Source organism: Morone saxatilis, unplaced genomic scaffold (assembly GCF_004916995.1).
Source record: "Morone saxatilis isolate NCDOM2014 unplaced genomic scaffold, NCSU_SB_2.0 Contig18, whole genome shotgun sequence".
Lineage (NCBI taxonomy): Eukaryota > Metazoa > Chordata > Actinopteri > Moronidae > Morone > Morone saxatilis.
Window position 1 is genome coordinate 5,488,287 of NW_023339740.1, and position 14,849 is coordinate 5,503,135.

At 42.0% G+C, this 14,849-nt stretch overlaps 1 protein-coding gene across 6 annotated transcripts in view; it reads left to right on the forward strand.

The window, feature by feature from the left end:
* foxp1b (forkhead box P1b) overlaps positions 1 to 14,849 on the forward strand; it is a gene marked incomplete at its 3' end in the record, with an annotated part of 141,633 nt that overhangs the window by 94,946 nt on the left and 31,838 nt on the right. Inside the window, 1 exon segment of one of the 6 annotated variants that reach the window (XM_035662853.1) lies at positions 8,795 to 9,003. 6 annotated transcript variants of the gene reach the window in all.

Genomic DNA, 14,849 nt, shown 5'->3' on the forward strand with positions numbered 1-14,849 from the left:
AGAAGATGAACAATAATAGTGGAAAAGGAATTAAAGAAGTTGGTTGTGGGCTTAACTGGTATAGTTATAGATAAGAAAATTGTCTGCTGGCCATGGTCTGAAAACATTATCAGCTAAGTTTCTCCTTGTGTCTGAAGAATAACAAGTGAATGCACACCTTTGACCATCATGAAAATGTCCAAAGCAACTTTTTATCACACAAATTCTGCACATTAGGTTTCTTGATTTTAAAAAACCCTAAAAGGGTCCGATTACTTGTGGAACGTAAAGTGGTTTGAGATATATTTGATACAAACAAGAAGGACCATGGCCTAGGATGTTCTTTTGAGCTTTCAAATTCTTTGATGAATGAAATTATGGTTGAAGCGGCTCCAAAGGCATTAAGTAAGTAGTGACGTTTTATCCATTCTTGGTATTTCTTTCACTATGATTATGAAGTCATTCTCTGTTCTTTAAGTCGCAAAGTTATTATACTGTTCTTAAACAGAAGCTGCGTTCATATTTTACTTTCCTACCATATCCATGCTTAAACTGACAATTCATGTATTCTCCATTTACACTCAGACACCAGACGTACTAACAGGCAGAAACCAGTCAGATGTCATTCAAGCAGCCGTCCACACCAGGGAACTTCAAGCTGGCCGCTGGCCATTCCTCACACCTGTTACCAGTGACATGAATAATGAAGGTCCATTCTCAGGCACATTCCGTAGATGAGGAAACCAAGCATAATCTGGGCATTACACTGATAGGCAAAGACCACCATGTTGAACACCAAACATCTTCAGCACTGCAATGCCACATAACCACTGTGAGAGGTGGATGCTATAGGATCTCTTGCATGAGTGTTAAGTTAACCAGCCTTGCTCTAAGCCACATATACGAAGCTTCATCACCCTCCCCCTCCTCCTCTTGTTGTTGTTGGTTGGGATTATTCATCTCACTTCGTTGGTGCGCGGTGTACTACATTCTGTGGGTCCCTGACAGTGTGTTGTTTCTAAGTATTCCTCACAATTTGTCTTCACTTCTTTGACGGCTTTGCATATTTTCGTTATTCTATATGTTCTTGAATTCCAACAAGAGGGAGGGTGGACAATGAAGTGATCCATTGAAAAGTATATTATGAATTATCCATTAGTGTCTTCTAAAGGTAAAATCACTGAATCTAATGATACTCCTACCATTTCACGGATATATTGGTAATTATGGTAGCAGTTTTGCCCGAGCTTTCTTTCGTGCTGTCGAAGTTGAGTGCCGACTGTAATTAGGGTGTGATACTGCAAGTAAATGCGGCTAATTGAATTCTTGTTAAGGTCGACGACGTCGAGCGTGGCTGTCAAGTGTATTGTTACTGTGAGGCTTTTGACCAGCGTGTTTATGATTGGCGTGGTGTCGGCAGTCAGCTGTATTGTTATAAGGTCATGTATATAAGTCTAGGCTGCTCTGAGGATGATGACAGTGTGGAGGACATCGTCATATACAGAGGCATGGGGTTGGATGAGGTTACGAAGTTGTTTGTAGTGCATGTGTGTGTTTTCTGAGGGAGAGCGGGGAGAGGAGGAGACGAGAGAGGTAGACCCCTATATGGAAGCTCAGAAATATACCACCCACCCCTGCCTCTGGATGAAGATGCCTCCGCTGTATACTCGGCAGCCTAGAGGCGCTTTAATCAGATGAGATATACAAACAGCTGCTACGCAGGCAGGAAAGCAGCTAAACATACTTGACTGGTCAAAAAGCCAGTAAATTACATTGACAGAGTGACACGTGTGATTAAAAGAATTCATGCCGCTTTTACCTTTTGCGCTTCACACCTACAGTGGCATGACGACGAGAGCCGGCAACTCCCACCCCGCTAATTACCATTATCAGTGAAATGGTAGGGTTTGACTCATTAGTTCCATGTGCATTTAATTAGAGGCAGGCTGAAATTGGATTTAACTTATTACTTTTTCATGGATCACTTTCTTGTCATCACTTCAAATTGGATTGCAGCCCCAGGTAACTAATTATGCCAGCCGCAGGATCAGGAGTGGAGAAATAGGTAATTAGGAACAACACTGTCGGACCCTCGCTGATAGTCCACCAGCACCAAGGTGGGAGGGGGGGGGNNGGGGGGGGGGGGGGATTGAAGCTCGTTTGTGGCGTTGCTGACGAGCCAGGCTGGTTAACTACACCTCATTGCAAGAGATCCTAGGTAGGCATCCACCTCCTACAGGGGATTATGTGGCATTCAGCTGGGCTGAAGATGTTGTGTCAACATGGTGTCTTTGCTATCAGTGTAATGCCCAGATTATGCTTGTTTCCTCATCTAGGAATGTGCCTGAGAATGGCCTTCATTATTCATGTCACTGGTACAGTGTGAGGAATGGCCAGCGGCCAGCTGAAGTTCCCTGTGTGGACGCTGCTTGAATGACATTGACTGGTTTCTGCCTGTAGTACGTCTGTGTCTGAGTGTAATGAGAATACATGAATTGTCAGTTTGAGGAGAAGCAGGTGGATAATGTAGGAAAGTAAAGATATGCTTAACACACGCAGCTTCTGTTTAAGGCAGTTTTTACTTGCGATTAAGAGCAGAGATGCTTATAGAGAAGAATAAAGAAAAATGATAACGTCACATTACTTACTGTTGAGAGCTTTCTTGTTTCATCTTAAAGAATTTGAAGCTCAAAGAACATGCCTAGCCCTTGGCTTTCATTGTTTGTTTCATATTTATTGTAGTTACGTTATGGCCTTTTTGTTTTTAAATCAGAAACACTATTCAGAATTTTCTGATAAAGGTTGCATTGAACATTTTCATGATGTCAAAGGTGCATCACTTGTTATTCTTCAGACACAGAGAAACTACTGATAATGTTTCAGAACCATGCCAGCAGACAATTTTCTTATCTATACTATTACCAGTTAAAGCCACAACCAACACTTCTTACTTCTCCTTTCCTTTTTTCATTTCTTCTTCTTTTCTTTTTCCCCTGCTCTCTTCCTGTGTTTTCACACCATAGTGTACAGCCTCATAGAGGGCATCTCCAGGTCAAAAGATAATGTCTTTTCAGTTTACAGGATGAAAGCCTTTTAAGTTGTAGAGCTCCCCCTCCATCGCCCCTCCTCCCCACGTTTGCTCTTCACATCCTTCATTTGCGGTCTGTTGGGGGGAAGCGTGATGTGACACAATCCAGGGGCCAACCCTCTGTCTGACAGGACGGGGAGAAGCCGCCGGCTCTCTTTCTCTCCCTCTCCTACTGTTTTTGCAGTAGGCCCATGGCATTGTCCTGACACATGTATACCACAGCGCTCCAATCTGTAAGTCATTAGAGCACTAGGCCGAAGCCTGTCAGCTGGAGCTCAGCCAGTGCTGCGGGGCGATCTGAGGCAGCATTTGCGAGGTGTTCCCGCAGCCCAGTCGGCCAGTGGCCCAAAGTGGCACGGCAGTGGTAGCCCACCGGCGAGGTGAGGGTGAGCACAAGGCTGGATTAATGTTCTGGGTTAGTTTCTGTGAGATAAAGATTTACTTTATGCAAGGCAACAGGATTTGTATATTCCAAAATATATTGGAAGAATTTTAGATGAGAAAATAACACTGACAGGAAGAAAAACAGCGCAAGAAAAGAAGTGCTGAACATAGAGAGACAGGGGGAGTGGTGGCACTCTCTCAAAATGCTGAACCAAATCAAAGCATTGCCAATTTCTAATTGATTCACTTAAAGACTGCTTTAAGCTTGCCAAGATTAGCCAGTCTATTAAAGTTCAAATCTCTGCAGGTTGAGCAAGAGACAATTCACAGAGTATGTGGACATAACCACGTACCACCCAACAGAAGTGTTCCTAGTTTGCGTTGCCATCAGTATTTTAGGGAAATATCATTTCAAATAGCTCCCCTATCAGTCTGCAAGGTGTCTCCAACAGGAAAATCCCATAATCCATCAGTTCTGTGCGTGATCCTGAGAAGGAGTTCATCTCTTTGTGTTTGTAAAAAGTCTCAAGGTGATGCTGTAATGAAACCTCATTGCGTTGCTTTGAGGTGATACAATCTGTCAGGAATGATCAAGACGACACTGAGGCTGGTGCTCGCGTGGAACCCCGGGATCAGGCCGTCTCTTTTGCTGCTTGTTTTCCTTGTCATATTGTAAAAATGTAATATGTGTACTGTATAGATTAGAACCAGGTTTTGGGATAATCCTGTCAGAATGAAGTCATCTGTCCCAATTCCACACAGCCAAGCAGAGACTTGGGTGGGGGGTGGGCTGCTGTGTTAGGAGCTCTCTCCCAGCCAAGACGATGACTGTCGAATTGACTCCAGTCACAGCGCTGGGAGCCACTTACCATTTCCAGGACCCTCTTTTCATTTTAGGCCTGATGTTTCCCTTCAAGCAGTGAACCCTCTCAACCCTCAACCCCACTCAGTCATCCACCCAGATACACACACTAACACATTTCCCCTTAAAATTTGTTGTATCTTTGTGTCATCCTCTGGCACTATATCTTGATGTCAAGCGTGTGTTGTTTGGAGTGATTCACACGCCCTTTGCAGAGGGGTGGAAGGATGGATGGATGCACAGTCAACCATAGCATTAATAAACACTCACAGCTATGCAAGGTGCAGTCAAGTTAGCATCAAACCACGATGCAGTTTCTCTTTGGGTGTTGTCACACACTTTTGACAGCTTTGGCGATTCTCTGATTCCTTTTTCACTTTTTGTTAAGAGTTGGAAAGAGAGATATTGTCTCACTCAGACAGCCTGAGAGAGCTCCAGAGACAGAAGGGCCTTGAGCTACATGAGGACATAATTTGGAGCTGTATTTTATGTTTGTGTTGGACATTGTACAGTAAACCGTCTCAGTGCACAGACCTAGTCGTCCGTGTAGCTACGCCCAATCTGCAGAAGGCTTCAAGTCGAAAGTAGCATTAGTTTGCTGTTGCATTTTCATTTTGCCTTATTGGTTAAAAGAAATTCAAGTGCTCATCTATGTCTATTACCTCCGGGAATGTTCCTGGGGAATTTTATTGGTTAGTGTTGGAAACAGGACAGGCTAACAAATACTGCTTAATAACACCACAGAAAAGGTTAGCTAAACAGTTAATCATAGTGGTTAGCGGTGCTGTATGCTTACTGTGTGTCCTACATTTAAAGTCTTCCTTAAAAAGTGATGACAAGAGCCACCCACATACAAACTTGCTTGTATTCTGCTAGAAACTATGTCATTCTAATAGTAAATCTCATATATCCATGATTGCAAGCCTATAAATTACAATATCATCTAATTGAAATAACACACAAACTTTTCATGGCCTCAGGTTTAGTGGTCAGGTTATTTTTATCTCCACAGCTCTCACAGAGCCATTGTTGTTGCTTATGAAAATACAGTTTTCTGTATATTAATATGGTTTCTGATTTAAATCAAAGATGAATCAATCGCCAAACAAGACAAGGCAGAAATTCCCCCACCTCCTTATGTTGCTCAAACCCAAAAGTACTCTTGTTTTGACTAAGTGAAAAACCACACTAGACGTTCACGCTGAACTCCGTTATACAACGGCTGGCATATCACCTCAGGAAATATTTTGCAACTACAGAGTTCGCATGTGCTGACTAAACAATGTGTTCCTGAATACTGAAATTAAAAGTAAATAACCAAACCCATATATAATAGACCAGGAGGAACACGGTGACTCAGGCGTGACTTACTGTAACTCCATTCTGCTTCGGGTGATAACCTCATTCACTCTAAATATGACTTATTCCAAGTATCAGAGGGAGTATCGGTGGGTTGCAGATGTTAAAAGAGTTCTCTGTCATGTTGCTACAATGGAAATACACCACCTTTAAATAGGGCTTTTTAAAAACACAACACTAACAATCAATACAAGTATTCAAATAATTAAACACTTTCACTTGAGTTACGAACAAGGGTACAAAAAAACACTAAATATAAAATATATGCAGTTTGAATGACATTATCAGTCAAGTAAAACAAAAGCCAGTGTGTTAAACTTTAATGCAGTGAGCAGTTAAAAATGCGCCCTGAATGGAAAAGAGCAAATTACCTTTGGTTTTGTAATACTTGACTTCAGAATAGAAAAACAGAGGAACCATTCCACCTCTTCAAAAAGGTTTCTGTGCTGTGGTTTTTCTGTGTGCCGTCAGTGCAAGTGAGTGGGTCACCAAACTCAGATGTAAGATCTCTCTCAACTTTGCGAAGTTTGACTGTAGTTTGGGGGGGGAAAAGTAGTTGATAAGTTGGGTGATTTATTTCTGTGATGAAATGATTTGCTTCTCTTTTGACTTTGAGAGGGGACACTGGGGAAAAAAATAGAAAGAAATAATAGAACGATCACATAGTATGGTACTGTTGTGGATCTAAAAGGTATTTTTGTTGCCTTGGCAATATTATATAGAGCAGCTGTTATTTATATAGGTCCCACACCTGCCCTGCTGACTCCCACCATCAGTAAACAATGATTTACTTTGCACCCACGCAGGGAAACAGACTGTGTTTGTTTTCTCATGACAATGGTCCAGGTCACCAGAGCCTTTCAAGAAAAGGAATGACTGTAGTTTTGTAATTTCCTGCACTTCCTCTCCACTTCTCTCTCTTCTCTTTGCGTAGTAGCAGTAAGACACTGGTTGGCATGCCAGCGCGGCTTATTCACTGGTTATGTTAGTGTTTTGGGAAGGCTTTGTAATTGGAGCCGAGTCGTTATCTTTAGCCAGAGCCGAGCTGAGCAGAGCCCAGGCCAGACCAGACATTAACTCATACTTTCACTCTAACTCAAGCAGGAAATGGGAGTATTTTATAATGTCATCCACTCTGTCATGAACACAATCGCTCAGTACTCTCTGTAAACTATCACAGGGGACGCTGGTTCAAGGCTCAAGGATATTGATGTTTCTCTGTTCTCAGGGCAAGGAAAAAAAAATCTATATAGCGTGTGTATCACATCGACACATATGTGTAATTATTTTACATGGCACAGGCACAGAGGCAATGGATTAGAAAGACAGTGTGTGAGAGGAGAAGCTTGAACTGTGCGTCTGCTAAATTTATCATGAGGCCTTTGGGAGCGTTGAAATGAGAACAGTGGCCTATTACTGCTAAGAAGGTGTTTTATTGAGAATACGCCGACATACCACCCGAGGGAGAGTGCCGGGGGAGAAGAGTGTGGCCATAGCCTAAACCACTTTGTGCATGTGTGTGTGTCGAGTGCGTGCATGCAGTTGTAAGCAACGTGCCTGCACGTCACTGTCTTTTTGTGTGTGAGCCGTCTTGAGGGTGTCAGATAGAAATAAAGGCGTCCTTTTCTTCCACTTAATTATTCACTATGAAATGTATTGGAATTGTCACTTTTGACACTTGAGGTGTCCCAGTCAATAATTTATATAGGTCAGGCCAGCTTAGCAGGGCTCATTGTTAGTTATTAGCAGATGAGAGCAGTGGCTTGTTATGCAGGCGCTCTGTTTATTTTACCAGTGTGTTTGTGGACTGGAATGCGTCCCATGAACATTCCTTCATCCTTGGCCAAGGGTTTATAGCTGTTGATATGAGCTGTGTTTTAGAGCTCTGTTATTCAGCTCTGTGTTTATTGTCATGATAATTAACAAAGTGAGGTGTTAATCTCGCCTCATGCCTTTCCTCTAATTCTTTGTTAAGTGGGTTGCACAAGTTAGTGAACCTGGTTTTATTGTTATTACTTAAAGTAGGTCTGATTAACAGCACATTGTTCTTTATATTTTTTATGTATGCATAGAATGAAATGTACTCACAGTTGACAGTTGACTAAATACTGCTAAAGGTAAGATATGTTCAGTTTGAAGCTTCAGGCTTCTTATCCTGCCTTCTCTCTCTCCTGGTGACTTCAGTAGGATCTCCAGTAGGTGGCAGAGTCCTGTTTTCCTCTCCTGTCTTCTCCCCTTACTGAAGTGCACATGGGTGTTAAAGAGTGTGATGATATTATGACAGCTAATTGCTCTCATTGGGATGGAGTTGGATGGATTGCTTGGTAGCTGGTGTAATGTTAGCTATTAATGTAAGTGGTTTTAGCTTGTCTGAGGCCAAATTGTAGGATAAGCGTTTAAAAACTGGGAAAAAAAGTTTATGCTGCTGTGGTTGATTTTATGACCAAGCACACACAAAGTTAATATATTGCAACTAGTTGCATGCATAACATTAGTGGAGGAAATACAAGGCAAAACAAACTGTTCTGATAAATACATTATTTTTTACTTAAATAAAATACATGTGTTATTGTCTCAGCTTGGGGAATTTGAAAAGGAAGAAAAAGTCTAAATAACTACAAAGAATTATTTGTGCATTTGTTGTTTTCAGCATGTGAAATGAGTTGTTTCTTTGTTCCAACACTGTAAACAATTCCATTTAGCAGAACAATAAAGGGGCTGATAGCGTGGGCCAGCTTTCTTTCTTTCCGCTGGATAGCTGTGTTTACTTATCTGTTGTTTAATTAAAGGGCCTCTTTTCTTTAGGCTCCCATTGTTTCAATAGCACGGCCGGAGTCCCGGCAGGGGTCAAAGGGTTAACAGCCGTCAACTGTGTCTTTTTCTTCTTTTTTTTTTTTTAAAGGGGCCCCAACACAAAGGCACGGGTTCACCTGCAGCCCAGCCCGCGGCTTCCCTGTTGTGTGGCCCCATTTGAATTGATTATGTTTAGAGGGCTGCTTGTGATTGGTGGAGAAGGGCGTGGTTGATTGGATAGTTTTGTATCTTGTCAGCCAGGGAGCAACCTTGCGCGTGCAATCTGTCTGTATCCCGAGGAAGGTTGGAGACTCCACAGCACAGCACAGCACAGCACAGCACAGCGGCGCTTGTTCTTAGCCTCCCTGCCTGCCAGCCTGTGTGCCTCTACCTCTCCCTATCGCTCTCTCTCTCTCACTCTCTCACTCTCTCTCCCTCTCTCTCTCTTTCCCTCTCCGCTCTGCTCTCCGCTCTGCTTCACTCCACACCGCGTGGCCCAGCACTCTGTTTACCCTGCCAGCTAAATGGAGTTTGTCAGGTTTGTCAATATGATTGATTTCTGTGATTTTGCCAGCTTTCTTGTGTTAAAAAAAAAACTTGACAATTTAATTTGACCGGGGAAAAAGAGAAACGGAGGCTTATTGTCTGTCTATTGTTGATGTTCTATCATTGTAATTGGTTAATTTTGTCATGCAGTTTGTATGAGTGGAGCAGTTATCCGGGTTTTACTTTGCCGTTGAGACGCTGACAGTTTACAGTCTAGTCCTGACAGGAGAGACACAGTAAGCCGGTGTCATGTACATTAGGTTCACTGTATCAGAATGTGTTGCATTTCAAAACAAGACTGTGTGGATTAGTAGCTTCTGTTTATGTGTGTACTGTGCTGTTGATGGTTTTGAGCATTTTACTTTAAGTTCAAGCAACAGTTTCTTTTGCTCTGCTTGTTTGTCAGTTACTGTGTTAGATACCTAACCATTTACATTAAGTTTCTGTCTGTCATTTTATGCTGTTTGTTTAGTTTTGTTTACTTTGCTGATAGTGAGCTAACCAGTTGAGCAGGATCCGGTACTGCACTGTATGCTGTTTGAATTATGGAAAGTTCTAGGAAAAACAGGAGACAGGTTTGCCTTCTCTTTTACATTGTTGTTCTTTTTTCAGAAAATGGTTATATTATTTCTTTATTGTTGGAGTATTTCCAGGGTAAGGCATTTAAATAATGCTGAAAGTATTTTATTTTCTGTTACACATTAGGTTTTGCTGCTTGTATATTTAATGATGAATTGTTCCTCTGAGTTAATGAGTGCTGGTCAGACTTTGCCTGCTCTCAGGCTATGGCCTGGACTAATCCTCACTCTCCTCATGGTGTCACAGTGAATTAAGACAGGCTGGCACAGCTCTATATTTGACACCGTCACCACAAAACCACGTTAGAGACACGCTGTCACTCCAAATGTCATCGCTCATATCTTCCTGAAAAGTTAGAGTGTGTGAATGTTTGTACGTGCATGTGTGTGTTTGCGTGTGTCTTTACTTGCAACAAAGGGATTGCGGAGTGCATTTAGGAGGGAAAGTTGTGGTAATTTTCTTCCATTTTTTTCTGCTGTCAACTTTGAGTCCTGTTTGAAAGCTTTGAGGTTTTACACAGAAGACAGCTATTGACTCTCTGTTGTTTAATGACCTCAAGTATTTTTATTGCAGTCATGTTTAAGAAATGCAACTATAGGAAAGACTCACATGTGATTAACTTTTTCAGAGTTGTCCTTTTGTTTTTGTCTGTTCGCACTCACCATTTAGCTGAAACTTTTTTTTTGTGGGTGCAATGTTTCAGCACCCTTGCATCAGTGCTAAGGAAGTGGGTGCCTGAAAGAAAGCAGAGATGTAAGAGAGTAGTGGAGGAGAATATCAGATGGTTGAGGAGGAGGAGAGCAAAGCCTCAACAGCGGCAGCGTGCACCGTAATGCCGTGCAGCTGTGCCGAGACTCGCAGTTTGGGAGAGCTGGAGTGCGAGCTGATTGGGTTGACAGTTTGTAATCAAAGTTGATTTATTGTTCATTAGTAGTGCATTAGCCCTTTCAGGCAGGGGCGTTATTTGTGCAGTGGCCTGTCAAGGCGAGGGGCTGCCAGCACCTGTCATTTCTAAACCATGACATAGGCAACCAGATATTAGCTGTGTACCCGGAGAGGGGGGCACAAGGGGGGTAGCTGCCAGAGCCTACGGCTCGCCGGGATATCCTTTACAGGGACGGTCTCTGCTTTGTACCGGAGCAGGCAAGCAAGACAGAGAGGAGAGACGGTGGAATAGTTTAGCAGTGATATAGTGAGCCACCAGCTGCTCTCTGCTCTCTCCCTGGCTTTCTCTCACTAAAACATGTTTTTACTTGAAAAAGGCTTTCATTCATTTTTTTTTTAAGGGTCATTACTGCTCGAAGTGTGTGCGTCTCTGTTTCAGATTGGGAGATTAACTCTACACTTGAGATGCCATGTGTTTCAAAGGGTTGAGATGGTAGGATAATGATGAGATTACACGGTGTAGAGTGTTTTATGGCAGCAGGTCTTTTTCACCACTCGTCTCTGTCACAACCTATATATTTTAAAACAATAAGGGCTCTGAGGGTATTGACATGTTGCTCCTAGAAAATAAGGGTGGACCATTAGGGTTGCGTGTGGACATGAACAAGTTTGACATTTCCTGATTTTTAGTTAATGCCATAAACCTCGCTGCTGACGTTGAATATATTTTTTTTATCTTTTTATTAATTGACTGTACACTTTATATGATTCACATAACACAACAACATTAAGAGTGTCAAGAAGCAACACAGTTTGTGGCCCTCTTGTCTGCCGTCATGGAAACAAGGATTAGTTTTGTGTTGCTGGTGTGCAGAGAATAGAAACAATTTGCACGAGGATGTGTCAGCCATTGTCTTTTGACTACGGTTTGATTTGAAAAGGATTTTAGAGGCTGTGATCTTAATTAAATCTCAACTGACTCAAATAATGCATCTGAAGACGTGCATGGTTGCGTAACCGTGTCGAGCTGGTAAACCATAGATCACGGGGGCACGCAATTCACCCCAACAGTGACTGTAAGGCGTTTCCAGGAAAGGTGAAAACAGCGGTGTGGAGGATAGTAGTCGTTGCCCCGGGGTTTGTGAACCAGGTTTCAGAACTTAGATGCCTTGTGGCTGTGAAATACACCCTTGGAGGTGTGGCTTGAAAGGTCAAAAAAAGTGACAGGACATTGAGTCACACGTCAAATTGAAAGAGAGCTTTAGGTGATTTGTTGGTTTTTTTTTGTGAACACTGAAATTTTTTTTTTTTATGTTTTTTGTTTGAAAAAGCTCACTTCTAGAAACAAGTAAGAATAACTACATACTAACGCCGAAGTACTGTCACTGCATAACTCTTTTTTTTTCCCAATTGAAAAATTTGTTGCAGAATAAAAATAAAACAAATTAATTTCACTGAAAATAACAATATCAATTTAGTGCTCTAATAATCAGACTCTGATGCAAATGGAATAGTGATAGAGACCCTGATGATGTTGTGTGTGTGTTGTGTGTGTGTAGTGTGGCGGGGTGGTGGGGGGTGCCCTATGTGCTCGCACACCCCTCCAGCAGTGGATCACCCTGTAGTAGGGGTTTTTGGCCTGCCTCATAAGTGTGGGAAAGAGCGTCCAGGCGTGCAGGCTCAGCTGTTATTGTTGGGGCCGAGAGGCTCGGCTCCACGTCGCGTGCATGTTTGTTTGTTTAAAACCCCCGACACACTGGGACGCAGACGCGGGCCCCAAAAACCTGTTTGTTTGGGTAGTCGAGAAAAGGTTAATTAAAAATGCCAAATCTCAACTTTTGTTTTTTACAGTTCTGGCATAATCATTTTAGCCCCAGCCCCCCCCTCCACCCTCGCCGACCCCCTTAGCATCCTAAATTGCAGCATCATATACGTAGAGACAGAATGTGCGTGTGATACGCTGGTTATCTGAAGCGGTAAACATTTTTAAAGGCAGCTTGATGTGGATGACGCAGGGAAAGGAATTCAAGGAGGCTTGACACTCTTAACACAATACGCGATGAGGTGGCTCTGTCCGGATTTTTTTAAAAACTGTTTTAGGGGCCTTCACTGAAGAATGGCAAATGATGTTCGTTTTGTTCACAAATTATGTTGTAACATGTAATACGTCAAAGAGATTCCATTATGATATATGTATATATTAGTTATATTATTATTATTCTATATAAAGTTAAATCGTGTGAAATATTTTACTTTTTCTTTTTTCCGGGGGAATAACTTCTCCACCTCAGAGATTTCAACAACGCTTGAGATGGTAATACTGGACATTATATCTTTCCAGTCTTGAAGAAGACTAATTATGTTCAGGCGACATCACTTAAGTACATAGCCCCGGTGAAATCGCTCAATTTCGGGCGACATTTTCATGCAGGAACGTTCATAGTCAGGATCCGGGAAGTCGTTTCCTTTGGCCACTGGCAGGCAAGGTACGACAACAGCATCAAACCGGACGAGGACCTGCTGTGACTTTCTCCTAGGCTCGTTATTGTCTTTCTTTTTTTTTTTTTTTTTTATTTTTTTTTTTTTTTTTTACTTCTCAATTCCATTTGATGCCCCTACAAAACAAGATGACCCCAGGGAGCACAAATGAAATTTTGATAATTCTGTTCTTTCTTTTTTTTTTCCTTTCGTTTTTTTCTTTCAACCAAGCTGCACCTTTGCGGCCAGTGAAACGTCTGTGTCGGTCTCACTGACGTTCACCTCCTTGTCCCTCATTTCTGTTCCTCTTAATTGCCTCAGTGCCGGGGAAAGGGGCTATCTCACAGCCTCTTTCACCCCTACTCTTTTTCAACAGGCTTTGACCTCTGACTTGTGATAGGAGGGGGTTGCTCAGGGAGCGTCTTCATTAACTCTGAATCAGTGACTCTCCTACGTTTTCAGATGTGCGGTTTGTCCCTCGTTAGATTATCATATTTTGCGCTTTTTCTCTGGAAAAGTGATACACAAAGAGACGCTTACTGCAGGTGTCTTTTAGTGACAAATGCTTCCTATACTGTGTGTGTGTGTGTGCACTGATGCATAGTCAGATGCAGTAAAGAGAATTATAATGTAAATGAAATAAAGGATCCCCATCTTTGACAGAAGGAATATTATGACATTTTTTTTTAATTTAAAAAAAAACATTTGATATGTTTAAATTAACCATGTTTCATTTTATTTTTAAATATTTTGTTATTTCATATACATTTCTGTACTGAATATACAGTGCAAGCATTTTCTTACTACATATGGAAAATATGGCTTTGCTCCTGTTATGAGCTGCACATGTGCCTGTATGTGATTGTGACAGTTAACATGCCACAGTTTAGATTTGTGCATGTGTGTGTGTTTGGCCAGCAGGCCTGTGCTGGTACAGTATATTGCCTCCAGTCACTCTGCAGCTGTGTGAGAATGTTCCAGGTTTGAATGTTTATGTATGGGAGGCACCTGGAGAGCACCACACCTTCGCGAAATTCATAAACGTCAGCTATTTCTGGCATCCTCAGAATGTCCTCTTTTTCACACCCTCATATTGCTAGAGTAGATTAGAGCTGGGCTTGGTGGATCCCTCCAGTTATTAGCCCAGTACGAGTCTCCTTTTAGACTATCTTTAGATGGTGATATATTTTTGTGGATCATCTGGAGTCGTGATGTTATCCAAGAGATGAGGGAGTGCACCATATGGGAGTGCTCTAAATGGCGACTGGCGTCCTGTGTTTGCGTTAAATGGGCATGATACAGCGGCCAGGGCAATATTTTTCAGTTAAAGTGCTCCCTCCCGCCCTTCCTCTCAATAGGATCCAGTCTTAGGCAGATTTTCACTCCTTCAGCACAGGATTAAATGGTAGTAGTTACATTGATCAATAGGTTAAGAAGCATACAATCCCTCTTGCTGCTAATGACCTCAGTAGTAATGGGTAATAAAATGGGGGTCTGTAATAGCCTCTTGCTGGGGCTGTGCACAGAGGAAGCTGCTCTAGCTGTAGTTACTGTGAGCCAGACGCTTCTGACAAGGCAAAGTGTGAAAGCATGATGAGATATACACCCAAGGTGTAAAGAATTAAGACAGTTAAATTGCAGGAAATCTGTAATGAAATTGGCAGCTATTGAGAGCTGGTTAAGTGTGTAAAAATCTCTTTGTTAACTTGAAGTTTGCTCTCCCTTTTTCTCACATCACACTCTATATAATATGGCATGACAAAATGATTATACATTTGAAAATAAGACCAAATTTACAGCTTTAACACGGTAGTAAAAAATAGAGCATGACAAGTATGGAGTAGATTTTTAATGCGTGCAGATAAAGTAAAGCTTCAAAAAAAAGGGGGGGGGGGG